This window comes from Bos mutus, chromosome 18 (assembly GCF_027580195.1).
Source record: "Bos mutus isolate GX-2022 chromosome 18, NWIPB_WYAK_1.1, whole genome shotgun sequence".
NCBI classification, from domain to species: Eukaryota; Metazoa; Chordata; class Mammalia; order Artiodactyla; family Bovidae; genus Bos; species Bos mutus.
This window is the reverse complement of record NC_091634.1, coordinates 23,336,935-23,357,021: the sequence shown is the minus strand read 5'-3', so window position 1 is coordinate 23,357,021 and position 20,087 is coordinate 23,336,935. Positions and strand designations below refer to the sequence as shown.

The following is a 20,087-nucleotide window of genomic DNA, read 5'->3' as shown; positions in this document are numbered from 1 at the left end:
TCTCAAAGAAATATTTAACACAAAAAAAATGCTTTAAAACTCCTACCAAAAAGAAAAATACTACCACACTAGATTATTCTGGCACATGTTTTGAAAAATTGTGCCTGTTTAGAGAGAACTTAAAGAACATAGCCAAACAAATGTAACCACAACTACCATTCGCATGATGGGGGAATTGTCCGGTTTTCCAGCCATATTATATGCTGCACTCTCAAAAGTGATTACAGCTTACTGTCTTTGAGGCTGGGGTTTCTTTCTGGGGAGCTGTATTGTTGTGACTTTTAATTACTTTTAGAAATGAACAAGTGCAGACTTAATGCTCAAACTTCTTCTAAGTCAGAATCTTTCTTAGTCCTGAACTGACTGACTGGGAATCAGAGCTCCTGGGCACAGATTTTAATACGGCCACCTGTGTGTAGGTCTGAAGTTTTCTCCTTTATGATCCCTTCCATCTCTTGAACTTTATGGTTCTCCGCCTCTCCTTGGGCTAAGGCACCTCATCCTAGCCCTTCTTCAAGTCCTGGTTCATCCTCTGGTGTGTGTGAGTGGCTTAGCAGAGGAGTTTGGTGTTTCCTGAACTGGGTACCAGGAACTGACTGCCCCAGTTACTGTAGATGTCCCAACACTTCGTGGACTGCTCAAACTAATTTTAAAGCATCTCGTAGGACTGACTGATTTTAGAGGAACAAGGATGGTGCTATACACTTAAAGGAAAACCAAACTATTTTATTGTGAATCCTTCCAGGCAAATGATGGTGCCCATATTAAGGAAATAAAATTACTGGAGCAGGAAACAATGAGTCAGAAGCCCTGCTCTATTTCTGGATGGTACGTCCTTCTCTGGTGGTCTCAGTTTTTTTTTCTTCCAGTTTTACTGAGATATAATTACACAGCATTGTATAAGAATAAGGCATATAAAAAAAAAAGAATAAGGCATATAGCATAATGATTTGACTTACATACATTATGAAGTGATTATCTTAATAAGTTTAGTGAACATTGATCATCTCATATAGGTATAAAATTAAATTGTTTTTCTTGTGATGGGAATTCTTAGGGTTTATTGTCTTAGCCACTTTCATTATCATGTTAGGAGGTCAGAGTTGGCTGTTGGAATATTAATTTTACATCATTTCTGGTTTCTATCATAACTATAGGATTGACTCCTAAAACCTTTTCTCAGGATAGCAGAAACTGTGATTAGGGACCACGCTTAAAAGAATTGTAAAGAAATACTTTTTGTGCAAACATTACATAAACATCAGAGGGACTAATTTTACTCCACTTTCAGGCTTATTTATAGATTCCATGACTCAAACGATAGCAAAACAGACCAGTAGAGCTGCTTCTTTGACTCATGTCAGTGTATCTTCTCTGGGATTGCCTCCCCTTTCACTCTCCTTTCTAGGCTGAGGTCTCTGGCAAGTGCAGGAGCAGAAAGAGTTCCTTATGAAAGACTGACCACGTTTCTGTAGAGAGGGCTTTCCCCATGCGCTGCAAGGTCATGTGGTTTCAGCTGCTGATACTGAATCAAATCCTGCTGATACTTGAAAATCTTGCTGCATCTAAGCCCAAGAGAATGGGTCCCCTTCTAGTCCCATGGATTCTATCAGACATGCCATGTCTTCCAGAAGCTATCTTTTCACTGCTAAATCTCCTAGTGACCTCTCATATTTCTGCTTCTTTTAAAACTAGGACTTATCTGCTGATTAGTAATATCACTGATATTTTTCTGGATTAAAAAAAAAACAAACCTGTTTCCCTCAATGAGATTGTAATTATCTGCAGGGTAGAGACTGTCTCTTTGCAATGTCTATTACAGATTCTATGCACCCAGGTCAGTGTGTTGTAGTGGAAAGACTCAGGAAGTACATTCATTGAATGGTTACTGTATGGACTGAAAGATATATCCAAGGTTGGAAGATCTAGATTTGAATCTGATCTCTGCTGCATGAAGGTGTGACAAATCATTTAACTTTCATGAGTTTCTGTTTCCTTATATCTAAAATAGGGATGATCATATTTATCCTAAAGGCAGCTAGTATCTATTGCGCCCCCCTTTTTTTTTAAATTTTATTTATTTATTTGGCTGCTCTGGGTCTTAGTTGTAGCATGTGGGATCTAGCTCCCTGACCAGGGATCGAACCTGGGCCCCCTGCACTGGGAGTTCAGAGTCTTAGCCACTGGACCACCAGGGAAGTCCCCTATTGCGCCCTTATATCTACTGGCACTTTGTGCCAGTTGCTGTTTCTAAGTACTTTAAATGTATCTGCTCATTTGATGATCACACCAGCCTTAAGATGCTGATGCTATTTTTTGGGGGGTGTGTGTGTGGAGCCCCTTGGCACACAGGATCTTAGTTCCCCTACCAGGGATGGAACTCACACGCCCTGCAGTGGAAGTGTAAAGTCTTAACCACTGGACCGCCAGTTAAGTCCCAAGATGTTGATGCTACTATTAATTCCATTTTACAGATGGATACACTGAGGTTCAGAAATGCTCAGAGATGTTAGGTAACTTGTTGCAGGCCACACAATAAAGAGAGGAAGAGCAAATTTAAATCCAGGCAGTCTATTACCAGAAAACAACCTTTTTTTTTTAAACACTTTTAAAAATAATATTTTAAATTTATTTTTATTGGGTGTGCTGAGTCTTCATTGCTGTGCAGGCTTTTCTCTAGTTGCGGCATGTGGGGGCTACTTTCAGGATGTCGTGCTCCGGCTTCTCATTGTGGTGGCTCCTCTTGTTGTAAAGCACAGGCTCCAGGGTGCAAGCTTCAGTAACTGAAGCTTCCAGGCTCTAGAGCAAAAGCTCAGTTGTGGCACAGGAGCTCTGTTGCTCCACAACATGTGGGATCTTCCCAGCTCAGGGATCAGATCCGTATCTCCTGCACTGGCGGGCGGATTCTTTACCACTGAGCCACTAGAGAAGCCTGAAAACAACACTTTTAACTACTATGTTATTGTGTTTGTGTAATTTACCAGCTCATGGTGGGTGAGGAGCAAATGAATCCATATATATGAAAATATTTTTGTAAACTGTAAGACAACACACAGGGGCTTCCCTGGTGGCTTAGCGGTAAAGAATCCTTCTGCCAATGCAGGGTACATGAGTTCCATCCCTGATCCAGGAATATCCCACATGCTGTGGAGCCCAAGAGTCCGTGCTCAGCAACAAGAGAAGCCAGTGCAATGAGAAGCTACAGTATAGCCCCTACCAGCTACAACCAGAAAAAATCTGAGTGCAGCAATGAAGACCTAGTGCAGCCAAAAATAAATAAATTAATTAAAATTTTAAAAAATTATTAAAAAAAAAGATCTCCCATCCAACTGTTATCTATTCCTAGAAGTTTATTGAATCTTTTCCGGCTATGGCTGTTTTAAAAACAAAAATCTCCTTTAGTATTTGGCTCCATAACACTGCATTATCTTATAAGACTTTTTCCCCTCAAAATGTGAAAGTCTTTTTTCCCAACTAAAAACACAATATGCTTTTGAAAAAAAATATAATAAAGATAATAAAAGTCCTCTATAATCCCACCATCCAAGATAATCATTTTTACATTTTAGTTTTATTCTTCAACTTCTCTGCATATACACACTTTTTGGCTTCCCTGGTGACTCAGATGGTAAAGAATCTGTCTGCAACGTGGGAGTCCTGGGTTCAACCCCTGGGTCATAAAGATCCCCCCCGAGAAGGAAATGGCAACTCACTCCAGTAGTCTTGTCTGGACAGAGGAGCCTGGTGGGCTACAATCTATGGAGTTGAAAAGAGTTGGACAGGACTAAGTGACTAACATTTTCACTTTTTTCACTTCATACTTTTTACAAGCTCATTTTATAATACCATTTTGCAATGTTTTTGAAAACCTGCCATACCATGCTCATAAAGATAGTTGGAGCTCCAGTTTTGTCAGTGGCATGATATTCCACTTTATTGATTTGCTGTAATTTATTTATCTGAAATTTGAGATTATGTTTGAATAGGTGGGGAATAAGTCTTCCCAATCTTTAATAGCTAGCCGCAGAGATCAAAGATCTCAGGAAAATAATCGTGCTTTATGTTAGGTCAATTGCTTTAAATTTTCAGTTGCATTAGGGGAGGAGTTTGGTAATTATAAAGATCAATATAAGTAAAAAAATGTACATGAAGGGGGTTTACATTTTATAATGTCTGTCATTTTCTCTTTGTTCTACCACTTGGCATGGTAGAATAGAAGCTCCTTCCTGTTTCTTAAGAAGCTAGTTTAACTTTCCTTTTGTGGTTTACAATGGGAAACACTTAAATTCAATTTCTAAGCAAATTTTTGTGACTTGCAAACAGAATGTTTTAGGTAACTGTTTTGCAACCTGCAAACTCCTTACTTTCATGGGCACTCCATATTGTACTTTAGCATGTGTTCATGCAGTGAAACAGTGAAATCTACGTTATGGCAAGATTATGGTGTTCTAGTTTTACACTTTGCTTCCACCCCTGCGGCCCAGTGGTAAAAGAATCTGCCTGCAACGTAGGAGACTCCAGTTCGATCCCTGGGTGGAGAAGATCCCCTAGAGTAGGAAATGGCTACCCACTCCAGTATTCTTGCCTGGAAAATTCCATGAACAGAGGAGCCTGGTGGACTACAGTCCATGGGGTCCCAAAGAGTTGGACAGGACTGAGCTGCTGAGTTTTACACTTTACCTCCCCCGTGATCAAGAGCTGCACTGTGCATGAAGGGGATATGAGGCAACTGAATTCCATAAGCATTCTGCTCCCCAAATCATTTGCTCTGGGTTTACAGCACTCTTGAGAGTTGGGGAAGGTGAGTGGGTGTGTACCAAAGAGAGGAACCCCAGTGGGGGAGGGGAGAGGGAGGGTCGGTTAGCAAGTTTCAGCTTCTCTGAGCCTCAGTCTCCTTGTTTGTAAAACTAAATTCCTTACGCTTGTCTAGTCTGACTCAGGAGGTTGTCTCAAGGGTCAAATTAGATTACATATGAAGATGGGATATCAATATTTAATAATAAAAAGTGATAATTACTAGTATTAGGCCCTTGGCCTCCTTTCTTTACAGCTACTTGGCTCAAGAACGAAATTGCACAGGCGAGGCTACCCAATTCAATTTTTGTTAACTGTTTTGAAATTCCCTGCATGAAAATGACTAAGGACAAAATGTACGACCTCCTGCCTGTGACAGGTCCTAAACTCAAGATTTGTGGTTAGTTCTGTTCTCTTTGACATCTAGCTAGGTGCTCTGCTTTATTCACTTTTGGGAATACTTATTGCCATTTCATCTGAAGGAATAGTAGGCCACCTTTTCTTTGAAAGGGCAATGATATCTTGGCTTTTTTTATGTTCACATGGAAAATATTCGTGTCAGGTGTTAGTAATTATTTATCAAGCCAAGACCTGTACGGTTGGGCTGTCTTCAGCTCAGGTCATTGGTACATGGAGTTACAGTTGGAAAGTCCATTCTGCAACGGTTTTAGCTACCACTAGTACAAATCTCTTTTTACAATGAGGAAACTGAGACCCAGAGAATCTAAATGTCTTGTTCAATGTCAAAGGTTGACAGGTGATGGTGTGCTTGAAATCTATTCTTCTGTGACATCCTCTCTTATTTTTATAAAATGCGTTGCAAAGATGACATAAAACTTCAGAATCCAAGACTACTTGGAGCATGATCCTAAAGTTAACCTACAGAGAAAGCTAAGGTCTCAAAAGTGATAGGTAAGAATTTGGGGTTCCGGTGGATTAGGACCAGCTCAGCCAGGCTCAGTATTCTCCACCTCTACCTGCCTCGCCTCCCAGGTCCTCCGCTACCTTGCTAGCCCCACCCTTTTCAGGTGGCCCCGCCACTTCCTGGTAGCCCAGCTCCCACCCCACCGCAGGCGGAACCAATGTTCGTGGGCTCTGGGGTCCATCGGATCTTTCTCGCTCAGACTCTTCGCAGCGGTGACTCGGCAGCGGCGTCTCGCGTCATCAGTGACAGCCCCGAACCTTGCTACGCTTTGCGTCGCTCTTCCAGGAGCAGTCACCTCCTCCTTGGCAAATAGTCCTCGGTGGGGTCCGAGTTCTTGGATAATAGGAGAAGGGAAGCACGAGAAGTTGCAGTCTGGGGACGCGGGACCGACAAGCAGAGAGAGATAGGGACCTAAGTTTCTGTGATAGTGTGCAAAGTTAGTTAAAAACTCCTTCCCACCTAAGATCCCTCCGCCTGCAGTAGCGGTGGTGAGGCCGAGGGAGCCGCCATTTTGGATGTTCGGTTCCTGCTGCCACTGCTGCCACCGCCCCCGGAGCTGCTGGTTTCATTCGAGGTTTCGGGCCGGTGAGTGTCAGTCGCGGCGCTAAGAGAATACTTCTTGTTTTACTCTGCGCCTGCCAGGAGCGCTCGGCCGGAAGTTTCCTGTCTATCCCAGGGGTCCGGTCCCAGATCGTGGAGGGTGAGAAGAGAGGACAGAGACTGGGCCAGGAGGGGCCGGGAGCACAGGGGTTGTTCCGACTTCTTGAGGGCCAACCCCGAGGCCTCAGACCCGGAGGCTCCGCACGCGGCTGCGTCTGTGTTATGGCGTTGCCCGGCCGGTACGGGCCTCCTTGGACCCATTGACTTTCTCAGGCTGCACTCCTCCTTTGAGGACTCATTGAGAGAGCCTGGGGTTAGCGGGGCGGGTCCCTCCTCCGCGTGTCTTCTGTGTGCCACGTATCAGTGTTCTTGTATCTTGCATCCTAGTCAAATCTTTCGTGAAACTCTCTTTTGTATTTCCAAATGCTCAGTTAGTTAATCGTTGTCTGCATCCGCATTGCCGTTCTCTTTGAACTGGACGTCGGCCTCGCCTCTGTCTAACCTTCCGACCAACTTCTTTCCCAATTTTCTGGGGTTCCCCCCATCTTTTTTCTTAAACTCACCTGCGAATACATTGGTTACCCTTCTCTGAAAGTCCTGATCCTGCAGGCATCAGTTATTAATAATTCTCCCGATTTTCTTGGCGGCTTGACAGAGTCGGGACGGTTGGTTGTGTTTCTCAGTTAGGGTTTGGTGTAGGAGATTCGTCGAACCACTCGCTCAAGAGTGTGCTTCGACAGTACGTGTTTATAAAGCTGAGTAAAGGGTTTTTGGGGGGAAGGTGGTAGGGAGAGGCTGTCAAATGTTTTCTCATTTGTATTTTCTCATCCCTTCCTGGGCTGAATACGTAGCTTCTGGGTACTTTTGGAAACTTAACATATTTTTGTTGATGCTGTGTATCCCTGCCCAGGGCAATCTGCCTGTGAAAAAGAATCTTAGTCTGACATTGGTAGAAGGGAAAGTAATCTTTTTTTAGATACTGTAGGGATTAGTTAACAGAAGAGAGGAGTGAAGATTTCTTAGTGATTTTAACTTTCAAGTGGTTGGTACAGTAGTGTTCTTCGTTGATTAACTCCGAAAAAATACTTGGATTGACTTCGTGTATGGTATTTTTCTGGGGATAGCTGGATTTTAAATATTCACTTTTACTGTTCCCCATAATGTTTATCATACTGTATACGCTTTAACCTTTGCTTTAAAAATATAGACTCTCCAGGCACCCATAGTTTCACCACTTTCATTCTATTCTTGAGGTATGTTTGCAGTATAGCATACTTGAATAAAAAGCATTTCACTATAATTCACTGATTATTTCCTATAATTCAAATTAAATGAGTGTGACTGAGTCACCTCTGTTGCATCTCAGCCTGGGTTTTCACATCTGCAAAAGAGAGATGTAAATTATTTGAGATGGTACCCTAGTGACTGCTGAAACTTAAATTTATAACTTGACCAAATCTTTCAATACTTGAAATTCTAATCCCTGTATAAGTGCATTATTCTTATCAGGTTATTATCAGGTAGATTAATTCCTGTACTAGTCATATGATATCTCAGTAGAAGAGTGAATGTTTCATTGTAAATAGTCAGTGTTCTTGGTATTTGTTTTCAGGAGACTTTTCAAAAATGTTTTATTTCCTGTTTGTATATCTACTTTAAAGCCATGGAGTCTCTTTTTGGTTTAAAGGGCTGTCTAACAAGATAAATGGAATCCTCACTCATATACTTGGGCTTCCCTGGTGCTCAGATGGTCAAGAATCTGCCCCTGATGCTGGAGACCTGGGTTCGATCCCTGGGTTGGGAAGATTCCCTGGGGGAGGAAATGGCAACCCACTCCAGTATTCTTGCCTTGGAGAATCCCCATGGGCAGAGGAGCCTGGTGTGTTGCCAAGAGTCGGACAGGGCTGAGCGACTAAGCACAGCAGCACTCATCTACTGAGTATCGCCTTGTAGTTGCTACTGAAATGTTCATTTCTGAGTTACACTATCAAATACTCCCAATATTAAATATTAGGAGAGCTATCAGATGGGTGTTAGTTCATTTCATGGCATTAAGTACTGGTATTTAAATGTCATTCATTCTTGGGTAGTTTGCATTCAGTTGGAGAAAGCATCCTTTTGCCTTGCAAATGATAAGTGTTGTTTAGTTTAGTGCACCTTTGATTGATCATACTTGAATGTCTACTTGGTGTAAGGGATTGTTGGGGTTCCATACTTGAAATAAACATTGTTTAGGAAACATTAATTTCTTTTGTAGCAGTTGCTTGTTCTTTGATCTGTTTCACTGACAGCAGTTCTAGATTTGAAGATGAATTTTAGAGTGAAAATATAAAGTACAAAAATTGTCAGCAATGCTTTGGTGATATTTCATCATACTATTTATTTTTAAAAGTGGTCTTGAGTCTTGAGATTAGTCGTGTGCAAAAACAAAAACTTATGTTTTTGTGATTTGTAATAATTCTATGCAAATTGAAAAAGTTGAACGAATATTTTCCAAAAGATTATTTTTAATTAAAAAAATGGAATTGGGAAAACACATACCAAAACAGATTATCAAAATGCTTAATCTCCTTATTTGCATTTGATGAGGATTTAAAAATTTTGTATATACAGCAGGATGTAATTGATATCAAGACTTTAAAACTAATTTGGATTTAGCTTCAGAAAATCTAAAACTATTACCTTTCTTCAACCTGCAGCAACTTGTTTTATCTGTTTTAGGGGCTTGTCTTTCGATCTTCCTTTATGAATTGTTTTCAGTTCTTGATTTTGATTTTCATCCTTTTGTTACTTGTTCAGTTTCTTTCATGCAGGATGATGTTACAGTAGCTGTGTGTTTGTTGCTCAGTAGTGTCCGACTCTTTGCGACCCCATCGAAGAGCCCGCCAGGCTCCTCTGTCCGTGGAATTCTCCAGGCAAGAATACAGGAGTGGGTAGCCATTCCCTTCTCCAGGGGATCTTCCCGACTCAGGGACCAAACCCAAGTCTCCTGCATTGCAGGTGAACCGCTTGAGCCACCAGGGAAGCCCATTAAATTAGTAAGCAGTTTTAAAATTAAGAGAACATATAGATTTATGTAAGCGCTTATAATTGTTGGCTTACAGGTTTTGAATATCATTTTTGGCCAAAAGTGATAGTTTGGATTCTTTTGGATTCTTTCATTTGCCTTTTTGTATAGAAAATTTTGTTTCATTTCTACATTTAAAATACATATAAGGTTTTTCTTCACTGAAGGAGTCATTGAAAATACTTAATTTGCTATGAATTCTGGTCACTAGAACAATCTCCTGTCAGAATTTGAAGGGTCCAAAAGTGGAAGGAAAAAAAAAACAAACCCACACTTGCCAAACTTGTTGAGTCAGTATTAACTAACACTTTTGTACAAAAAGGGCAAGGGTTAGGATAATATGATTAAAATGAGAAATGCTTTTTTTACTAGGTACTTTGAAGTTTAGCCTTTTTTGGTGGGGTTTTGTTTTGAACTACTCTAACTGTTGGAGAAGAAAATTAATGAGTTATAAATGTTGCCAGTGAAAAACAGGCTTAGAAAGAAGATTTTTTTTAAAAGATGAAGAAAACATATGTGACCTTTGTGCTTTATTAATAATTAAAGACATCTTAAAGGCAAGTAGTGTTCACCCCCCTTTCTTTGTTGTTACAGTGCAACAGGCACAGTGTAACCTGATAATCTGTTGCTTTGCTCACTCCACTTTGCCTGTGTAGCTGATTGTGTTGGGCTGAGCATCCTAGGCTGTGCAGCTTGTCTGGCTTTGAGATTAATGTTATAGATTCTTGGAAAGAGCAAATATGAGAAAGACATGTGCTTGTTAATCTTTGGAGATGTAATACATTTGTAGTCTCCTCCTTGTCAGCGTTTGGGTTAAATTAAGGCTATCATAACATAGATGGTGTACACTGTTTGATCGTAAGATTTAACTTTCGTAAATGATCACACAGTTGTACAACTCAAAAGAAGTTCCACTAGTGTTTTTACATCTCAGTTTAGTTTCTGCTTGCTAAACCTTACTCTTGGGAAATTGTTCAGTTTGAAGCTGAAGAGAAGGAAGGGAAGTTAATTTTTAAAATTCCTTTCTAAAGTCTGCACAAGAGATTCCCTTCCCACTTTTTGAAATTTTTGAAAACATGATAGTTTTAAAATATAGTGAAAATACTGGTTTGAGATGGATGGGGAAACTAAGGAAGAAATGGGTACACTGTGTAGAGTTAATTGAATCTTTGCAGTTATTGTTAGGGGTTTTGGGGTCTGAGTATTGAAGGAAGACTGTTGTAAGAAGAAAGAGCCTTGGGATTTCCCTAGTGGACCAGTGGTTAAGACTCTTGATTACACTGCAGGAGGCTTGGGTTCGATCCCTTGTTGGGGAACCAATATCCTAGATGCGTCATGGTGTGGCCAAAAAATAAACAAGAAACAAATAAAAGAAGAAGGAAGAGCCTCTTTTTCTAATAGTCGCTGAGTTGTATCTGACTCTTTGCCATACCATGGACTGAAGGCTGTCAGGCTCCTCTGTCCATGAAATTTTCCAGGCAAAAATACTGGAGTGAGCTGCCATTTCCTACTCCAGGGAATCTTCCTGACCAAAGGATTGAACTTGGGTCTGTTTTGTCTTCTCTGTTGGCAGGCGGGTTCTTTACCAGTAAACCACCTGGGACTCCTTTCTGTTAGTACTCAATCAATGTATGTAACTTTTGAAAATGTGTATTTCTATCAGTGAAGGCATGGGCATTGTATTTTCTTTAGAAGCTTTACATGGTGAACGTTTAATAAATGGTGTTCATTATTTAAGAAAGTAGACCACCCAGAGGGAGGGTATGGGGAGGGAGGAGGGAGGAGGGTTCAGGATGGGGTACACAGGTATACCTGTGGCGGATTCATTTCGATATTTGGCAAAACTAATACAATATTGTAAAGTTTAAAAATAAAATTAAAAAAAAAGTAGAATGAGGAAGTTGCTTATAGTTTGACTCTGCTGTCATTTGGGTGTGTTATTTTATTTACGCACACTGAACTTTTGTTGTTCCTTGAGCACTTAAGTGTTCTTTGATTCATTGTACCTGTTCTGCTTATACCTGGAATGCTTTTCTTTCTCCCTTCCAACTAATGAATCTATTCTTTCTTCCTCTCTACCCCAGGCAAAGGATTGTAGTATTTTTTTTTAATGTTTGTGGAATTGTTTACTAGTCCTGATCTTCAAAGGACAAGAACTATCTAATTTATGGCATCCCTAGTACATAGCACGTGTGAGCATGCAGAGTCCCTTCAGCCGTGTCCGACTCTGTGTGACCCCATGGACTGTAGCCTGCCAGGCTCCTCTGTCCTTGGGATTCTCCAGGCAAGAGTACTGGAGTGGGTTGCCATGCCCTCCTTCAGGGGATCTTCCTAACCCAGTGGTCAGACTCAAGTCTCTTGTGTCTCTGATACAGCAGGCAGATTCTTTATCCACTGAGCCACATGGGAAGCTCATAGGAGTTGACTGCAGGTCATTTACTTGCGACTGATAGAGTTGATGTTATTGAAATTTATTTTCAGATTTAGAACATATACAAAACCTTATCTGTGTGTCTTTGAAATATTTAGATATTTAATTCCAAAATGGATATTTTCCTTTTCTACTTGTAATTTACTCAGACCCTTTGTTTTGCCAAAGTTTCAAGTGATAGCAAAGAAATTTGCTCTGCCTGCCATCTTTTTTCTTTCTTTTGAATACCTGTTATGTAATTCATTATGCTCAGGGAACTAATAGTAAGCTGAGAACTTCAGTCTTTTTCCTCAGAATGGGAATATGTTGATAGTTTAGTGATTTGTTATCGACTTTCCCACTGTTTTTGAAGGCTCTACTTTAACAGTGCTGAGGCGTTTTTAAAAAGTTCTTAATCTATTTACAAAATAATAGATGTCCACTGTAATAAAAAAAAAACAAAAAACTAAAGACACACTTCTAAAAAAAAACCTGTTCATTCCCCCAGAGATACTTCAGTATCTCTCCACGCTTGGTTAAGTACTGTACATACAACATTAATGTACATACATGGCGTGCTTTGTTTTTACAAAGGGTAGATCATACTTTTTATGTTACTCTGTAACTGAAACTTTCCTTAACACATCATGGTCAGTAAATATAATGCTACCTTGTTTTAGAGGGGTGGGATGGGAGGGTGGAAGGGAGGCTCAAGAGGGAGGAGATACATGTATACTTACAGCTGATTTATGTTGTACAGCAGAAACCAACATGGCATTGTAATTATCTTCCAATTAAAAAAAGGAAACTCTATCATGTCTCACAGTGTGGATGTACTCTACATAATTTATTCAGTCATTTTCTTGTATACATTTGGGCTGTTTCGAGATTTTTGCACTACAAACAGTAGTGCACTAGGCGTCCTTTTACATGTCCCTTTATTTGCTGATGCTCTTATTTCTACAGAGTGGAATCTCTTAGGTGGGATTTCTGAGTTAAAGGAATTATATTTTAAATGTTACCATTGCCGGATTACTCTTCTAGTAGGTTGTCATAATTTCCATTTCCACTAGCAGTGGGTTCATAATGTCACATCTTTAGATGACATTACTTAATTTTATTTTTGCTGGTCTGCTAGTTGCTAAATGGTTTCTCAGCTTTGTCTTAATTTTAATTTCCTTGATTATTGCTGGAGCTAGTCTCTTTTACTATGTTTTGTGGTCTTTTGGATTTCCTTTACTGTGAATTGCCTGTTCATGCCCTTGCTTCATTTTTCTGTCGTATCTTGCAGGAACATCTCATGGTATATTAATTCTTTGTGTATAACACATGAATTTATTAATCTAGAGTTAAATTTTATCTGGTATAAGTAAGGGGTCTTATATGATTTTCTTTTGTGCAGAGAGCCAGCTGTGTCCAGACTAAATGAACCATCCTTTCTTCAATGAATTGAATGCTGCCTTATCATACGTTACGTTCCCATATATGTTTGCTCTATTTCTGGATGTTCTGTTTTACTCTTCCTGTACCATTATTTTACTGTTTTGAATATTACAGCTTTATATAGAAAGTTACGCTCTGTTAAGAGCTCCTGTCACTGTACTTTTAAGTTTTTTTGACTATTCTTAAATATTTATTCTTATCTATATTGGTTGAATATAATTCTGTTGAGTTCAGAAAGCTTCAAAAAAGCCAAGTCAGTGTTTGGAATTGCACTATATTCATGTATTAATTTTGGAAGACCTGACATTTTTAAATAATGATAACTTTTCCATATTATAATGTTTCCATTTATTGAGGTCTTATTTTAGTTTCTTCAGTAAAGATTTCGTAGATTTAGTAGTTGTCTTCATCTAGTTCATGTACCTTTCTTGCTAAATTTATTCCTAGATATTTTACAGTTTTTGACTCTGTTATCAGTGGAACTTCAAAACCCACCCCCCCCCCCATTTCTAACTAATGTCAAACATAGGTTAAAAGTGAATCTTTCATTTCCTATAGACCAGTGCTTCTCCTCTCCACCCACTTCTTGGCTATCTCAAATTAACAGAACTTGGATTCGTGAAGAATATGCTAGGAAAATTTGTTGTCTTAGTATTAAGTCACTTTCTCATAGCTTTCTAAAGTCATCTGTAGAAAAAGTGCCCATAGATAACTGTGACTCTGGCCTTTTGGATGAGTGCCACCTTTTTATTTTGAAAGTTTGCAGTTTTGCTTTATTTATCCATTCTTGTGGTTTTTGTCAATTTGAATCTTTAAAGCAAGAATTCTCAAATTATGCATGTTCATTATATGAAAGATATCAAAATATATAGAAGTTAAAGCACCTATATTCACATGAGGTACAGATATCTCCCTTAAGATTTATCTTACTCTTTCAATTCAGTTCAGTTCAGTCACTCAGTCGTGTCTCACTCTTTGCGACCCCATGGATGGCAGCATGCCAGGCCTCCCTGTCCATCGCCAACTCCCGGAGTTTGCTCAAACTCTTGTCCATCAAGTCGGTGATGCCATCCAGCCATCTCATCCTTTGTCATCCCCTTCTCCTCCTGCCTTCAATCTTTCCCATCATCAGAATCTTTTCCAGGGAGTCAGTTCTTTGCATCAGGTGGCCAAAGTATTGGAGTTTCAGCTTCAGTATCAGTCCTTCCAATGAATATTCAGGACTGATTTCCTTTAGGGTGGACTGGTTGGATCTCCTTGCAGTCCAAGTGACTTTCAAGAGTCTTCTCCAACACCACAGTTCAAAAGCATCAATTCTTCGGCGCTCAGCTTTCTTTATAGTGCAACTCTTACATCCATACATGACTACTGGAAAAACCATAGCTTTGACTAGTCGAATCTTTGTTGGCAAAGTAATGTCTCTGCTTTTTAATATGCTGTCTAGGTAGGTCATAGCCTTTCTTCCAAGGAGGAAGCATCTTTTAACTTCATGGCTGCAGTCACCATCTGCAGTGATTTTGGAGCCCAAAAAAATAAAGTCTGTCACTGTTTCCATTGCTTCCCCATCTGTTTGCCATGAAGTGATGGGACCAGATGCCATGATCTTAGTTTTCTGAATGTTGAGTTTAAAGCCAACTTTTTCACTCTCCTCTTTCACTTTGATCAAGAGGCTTTTAGTTCCTCTTCGCTTTCTGCCATAAGGGTGGTGTCATCTGCGTATCTGAGGTTATTGATATTTCTCCTGGTAATCTTGATTCCAGCTTGTGCTTCATCCAGCCCAGCATTTCACATGAGAGTACATCTTACCCTTGAGGGCATATCTTTAAAAAAATTAAGATTTAATTTGAAGCATTTTGTGACCGTTTTTGATAATTGAGGCCTCTATGGTATATCTTTGCTAATATTAGGGTTAAGAGAGTGAAAAATTGCTTTTTATTTTATTTGTGTCAAATTGATCATGTTCATCTGTCATAGTTTATTTCGCCTTTATTACTTTTCATATGAATTAAGGTGACTGAATTGTTCAGTAGGCATATTTACATTTATATATATCTAATTTTAAAATCTCAGGTTTGGTGAGTTTTGCTTATGGATAATTAAGTATAAAAGAAGATTCCTATAACACTGACAGTTGAGGGACAATAGAGCTTAAGATCTCATAGAGGGATACCAGGTGACTGCTTAGACAGGGTGTGGTAATATCCTAATGTGGTCACACATTTCACAGCCTTCCCCTTGAAGATCCAGAAATTGCATTTTAGTATTTCACCTAGGAATGATTCATCCTGATCAGACTCACTGGTGTGTAAGTTAGGATAACAGTGTTGTAATTCATAAGGGGTTATTCTTTTCTATTGAATTACCTGTATCTACTTTGTGGGGTCCTCTGTTCCTTGTATGGAGGTGTTTGGGAGGCAAGGTGCTTCAGAAGGTGATTAATAATCAGAAAGTTGCATTGTGAACTTGAAACCAGATCCTATAAAGTTTGATGGGCTTGAGTGTTTTATCATTCTAGGCCAAGGTGAAACTTGAAAGAACTGTCCCTGTCTGACAATGGTGTTTTGCCTCTCCAGAGACCAAAATATTTATCCCCAGATTTAATCTCTTCTATTCAAACAGTGATTTATTAACACTGGCCACCCCTTTTTCTTCAGTCTGTAGAACATTTCCTTTCTATGAACACATTTCTTCATACAGGAGAAATAGATGTGTGCTGCTTCCCCCTCCCTGCCCACTTTACCCCAAAGAAAGAAAACCACAAGAACACAGACAGTGAGAGAGCACAGCTAAGTCAGATTAATGACAGGTAGTGTCTGTAATCGAGAGGGAAATGGCACCCCACTCCAGTATTCTTGCCTGGAAAGTCCCATGGGCGGAGGAGCCTGGTGGGCTGCCGTTTGTGGGGTCGCACAGAGTCGGACACGATTGAAGCGACTTAGCAGCAGCAGCAGCAGCTGCAGTGTCTGTAAGATACATTGTAAAGTAAAAATCTGGTTGAAGCATAATACTGTTGATTAGTTTGGTTTAAGTTTCTTACTATTAAGCTTTCTTACTATTTTGGTCATGGTATTTTTGCAAGTTGTAAATATACTAAAGCAATTCAAATATACATATGAGATAAAAATCTGAAATAGCGGTTTTGTGTGGAGTGTAATTTGAACGTATAGGTCATATGGAGAGTGTGAGAGAGAAACATGGCAACTTCTTTTGGAGGGTTTTGCCCAGGGTTAATTTGGGTCCCTTGAGCACTCTCAGCCATACTTACAAGTCTGTGATTGGTGGTAAAGTTAATAGAAATTTTATTTCTTTTCTTACAGTTTATCAAGAAAGATTTCAAGTACAGTGGGTAGCTAGAAAAGGAGCTAATTTTCATATTGAAAAATCACTTTTAACTTGGGATTTCTTTTTAGATGTAGAGCTCAAATACCTTTAAGTTTAGAGGAAGCAGAATCAGATAGCAGTGGGAATCCCACCCTTTATGTATTTGACTGTTGGCTGTCAGCTCAGCGCTCACAGCCAGAGTGTGTGAGGTCAGGAGTGGGAAGAAAGTTAAATAAGTATGATAGAATAGAGGACTGGGTCAAGTCCTGATGCCTTTTCTATAGCTGTTAGTGAGGATCCAGTGCACGTTATTTTGTATTCTCTGGAAAGGACAAGTACATTTTCTTTAAATAAGGCTCTTCTACTCTTCAGAATTCAATAAATGCATTATTTATTCAGTTCCTACTCTTTAAGGCAAGGGGAATATAAGGATTAATAAAATAATCAAGAATCAGGCTTTAGGGAGCTTATATGTGAGTGGGAAAAATAGGTATTTCAGAGAAAAAAAAAGATGTGATCATGGCTTGGAGATGGTATTGATGGTTTTATCCCACAAAGGGTTTTGTGGAAACTTTGGAAAGTAACTATTTTCCCCATTTTAGGGATAAGATTTAGGTGAATTGGAACATTTGCAGTCTTTTTTTTCCCTGGTCTCTTCTACTATTTAAAAATTTTCTATATAAAGCATTTATAGTTTTGATTACTTTGATATGTAAAATAATACTAATTTAGTTTTAAGCTTCAAAACCCAATTTTGTTTAACCATTTTGGATAAAAATTTTTCCAAAATGAATTTCATACTTCCTTTTTTGTTTTCATCCTTATTTATCAAATTATTAAATAGAATACATTTATTAAAAATAGAATACATTAATAAAACAGAACACATTAATAAAATAGAATACATTTGTCCACAGCTCCTGTTCCTTAACAAATCAGACTTAATTTTTTTGTGTTTGCTTTTCATAATAAGTGTTTTACTTTTTATTTTTAGTTTTTAAAAAGATAACAAAGAGGGACATTTTATTTTGAAAATATGTGCAAGCATGTACATATAAAACATGTGGATGTTTAGGCATTGACTGAAACCATTGAAATACTAAATGTGTTAGACGTAACAAGAAATTGACAAAACATAATCATGGTAATAGACTTAAATATATCTTTCTCAGTCTTTGATGGATCAGGTAGTTAAATGAATGAGAGTGGACAGTATTTGAACTATATAATTTTTAGAAATTGGTTATTCCATGGATACTGTTTTATTTTCATGTAACTGTTAGCTTTAGTCTTTAGGGCAGCTTTATTGAGATATACACAAAATTGTATATATTTAATGTATAATTGGGCTTCCCTTGTGGCTCAGTGGTAAAAAATCCGCCTGCCAGTGCAGGAGAGTTGGGTTTGATCCCTGGATTGGAAAGATACCCTGGAGAAGGAAATGGCAACCCACTCCAGTGTTCTTCTCTGGGAAATCCCATGGACAGAGGAGCCTGGCAGATTACAGTGCATGGGTTGTGAAGAGTTGGACACAATTTAGCGACTAAACAACAATGTATATGATTTGATGAGTTAGGATATAACTTTATATTCAGTTTTTTTCTACCTTCTGCCTTAAATGTTAAATGTTGATCTTTATAAGCCATTCCTTGATGAGCCATGGTCTTATTTTAAAAAACTGAATATGGTACTGTTTTTAACTTGTTAATATTCTTAGGACTTCAGGGAGAGTTGAAGACTTTTTACTAGCACACTAAGTATCCTCAGACTGCTATGCTGTGTGTGTGTCTTAAGTGTGTATAAGATAAATGCTTTAATTTTGGATTTTTTTTTTTTAAAGTTGTAAATCAAGGTAATTATTGTGGAAGTCAAAGGTAGAGATTTATCAGTGATTTGGTTTTTTCCTTTTTGATTAATCTATAATTTTTAATAAGAAATCAATAAAGGGCACAAGCTTTTTTCTAGATTGTGGAATTTTTAGAATATTTGTATTTTTTAGAGTACAGCAAGCGCTGTCCTCTTAACAAATTTTCAGTTGCACAATATAATATTGTATAGGCACTGTATCGGAGAAGGCAATGGCACCCCACTCCAATACTCTTGCCTGGAAAATACCACGGATGGAGGAGCCTGGTAGCCTGCAGTCCATGGGGTCGCGAAGAGTCGGTCACGACTGAGCAACTTCCCTTTCACTTTTCACCTTCATGCATTGAAGAAGGAAATGGCAACCCACTCCAGTGTTCTTGCCTGGAGAATCCCAGGGACGGGGGAGCCTGGTGGGCTGCCGTCTATGGGGTCGCACAGAGTCAGACACGACTGAAGCGACTTAGCAGCAGCAGCAGGCATTGTATTGTTATAGCAGATCTCCAGAATTTATAAATCTTGCTATTATGCTTTTGAATGCTTGCTTCAGTTAGATATGTTTTATTTGTTTTGCAACCGTTTTTTTTCTTCCCCTTGCTGTTAGGTGACAGTTTAACTATCATCAGTGTCCTTTCCCAAAACAACTTTCTCCTGGCTCCCACTTTCTTCAGTTTTTCCTCCAGTTTTCTAATTTGTTCTATTCTGGAAAAAGCTGAATAAGAACCTGCAAATAAAGTAGATGTTCCGGGTCGATATGTGTTGATGTGAATCTCTCTGTTGGCTGCATGAGATTATAAAAATGTGTTTTGGATTCTCAGCTATGTTCTGTATAGCTGAGTCATTACTATACATTATATTCTTACGTTTTTATTTTAAAGGATAGAGTTATTGTTTTTTATGATAGGTGTTTAAGCTGTTATATGTTGAGGAATCTCATGGTTTTTGAGTATTTGAAAAGCAAGTAAACACTTGGAGAAAATAAGGAAATCTGCATCATAATTAAAGTAGGTAATGTGGTCTACAGCATTCATTACATATGTCTAATACATGGATGTATTTGAATCTAATTTTTAGAAATATTTCAGATATAAAGCACATGGAAAATAATAATAAACATTCATTTACCTACTGCCTAGTCCAAGAAGTAAAATACCACCAATGTAGCTGAAGCTTCCTCTGTACTACCCCAGTCAGAGTCCCCTCTTCCCCAGATGATTGTCTTTGGCATACACATTCTTATTCTTTTACTGCATTTTCACAGTTGAGGTATGTTTTAGGTGTACAGCAAAGTGATTTAACAGTACATATACTCCTTTTTTTTTTTTAATATTTATTTATTTGGCTGCCCCAGGTCTTGGTTGTGGGATATAGGATCTGTTTCCCTGACCAGGGATTGAACCCAGGCCCCTGCAATGGGAGCACAGAGTCTTAGCCACTGGACCCCCAGGGCAGTCCCCAGTTACACATATACTCTTACTGCATTTTTGTAGTAGATCTAAAGAACACATACTTTCATGTCTTTTAAACTTTTATAAATATTAATGCTGTGTGTCTTTCTGCGACTTGTTTTTACTCAAGATTATTTTATTCAGGGATGATTTGTTCATGTAGCCAACATTCGTTTAGTGATTACTACGTGCTAGGCACTTTGCTAAGACTTTTAT

General features: G+C 38.9%; 1 protein-coding gene across 2 annotated transcripts in view; it reads left to right on the top strand.

Annotated features, from left to right (window-relative positions):
- Positions 1-5,986: 5,986 nt before the first annotated feature.
- The window catches only part of AP1G1 (adaptor related protein complex 1 subunit gamma 1), an 84,368-nt gene continuing 70,267 nt past the window's right edge, over positions 5,987-20,087 (top strand). Inside the window, exon 1 of one of the 2 annotated variants that reach the window (XM_005899524.2) lies at positions 5,987-6,304. The gene's annotated coding sequence lies outside the window, so the exon portion shown is untranslated. Of the gene's footprint in view, positions 6,420-20,087 lie in introns of both variants that reach the window. The other variant, XM_070388055.1, reaches the window with a different exon arrangement.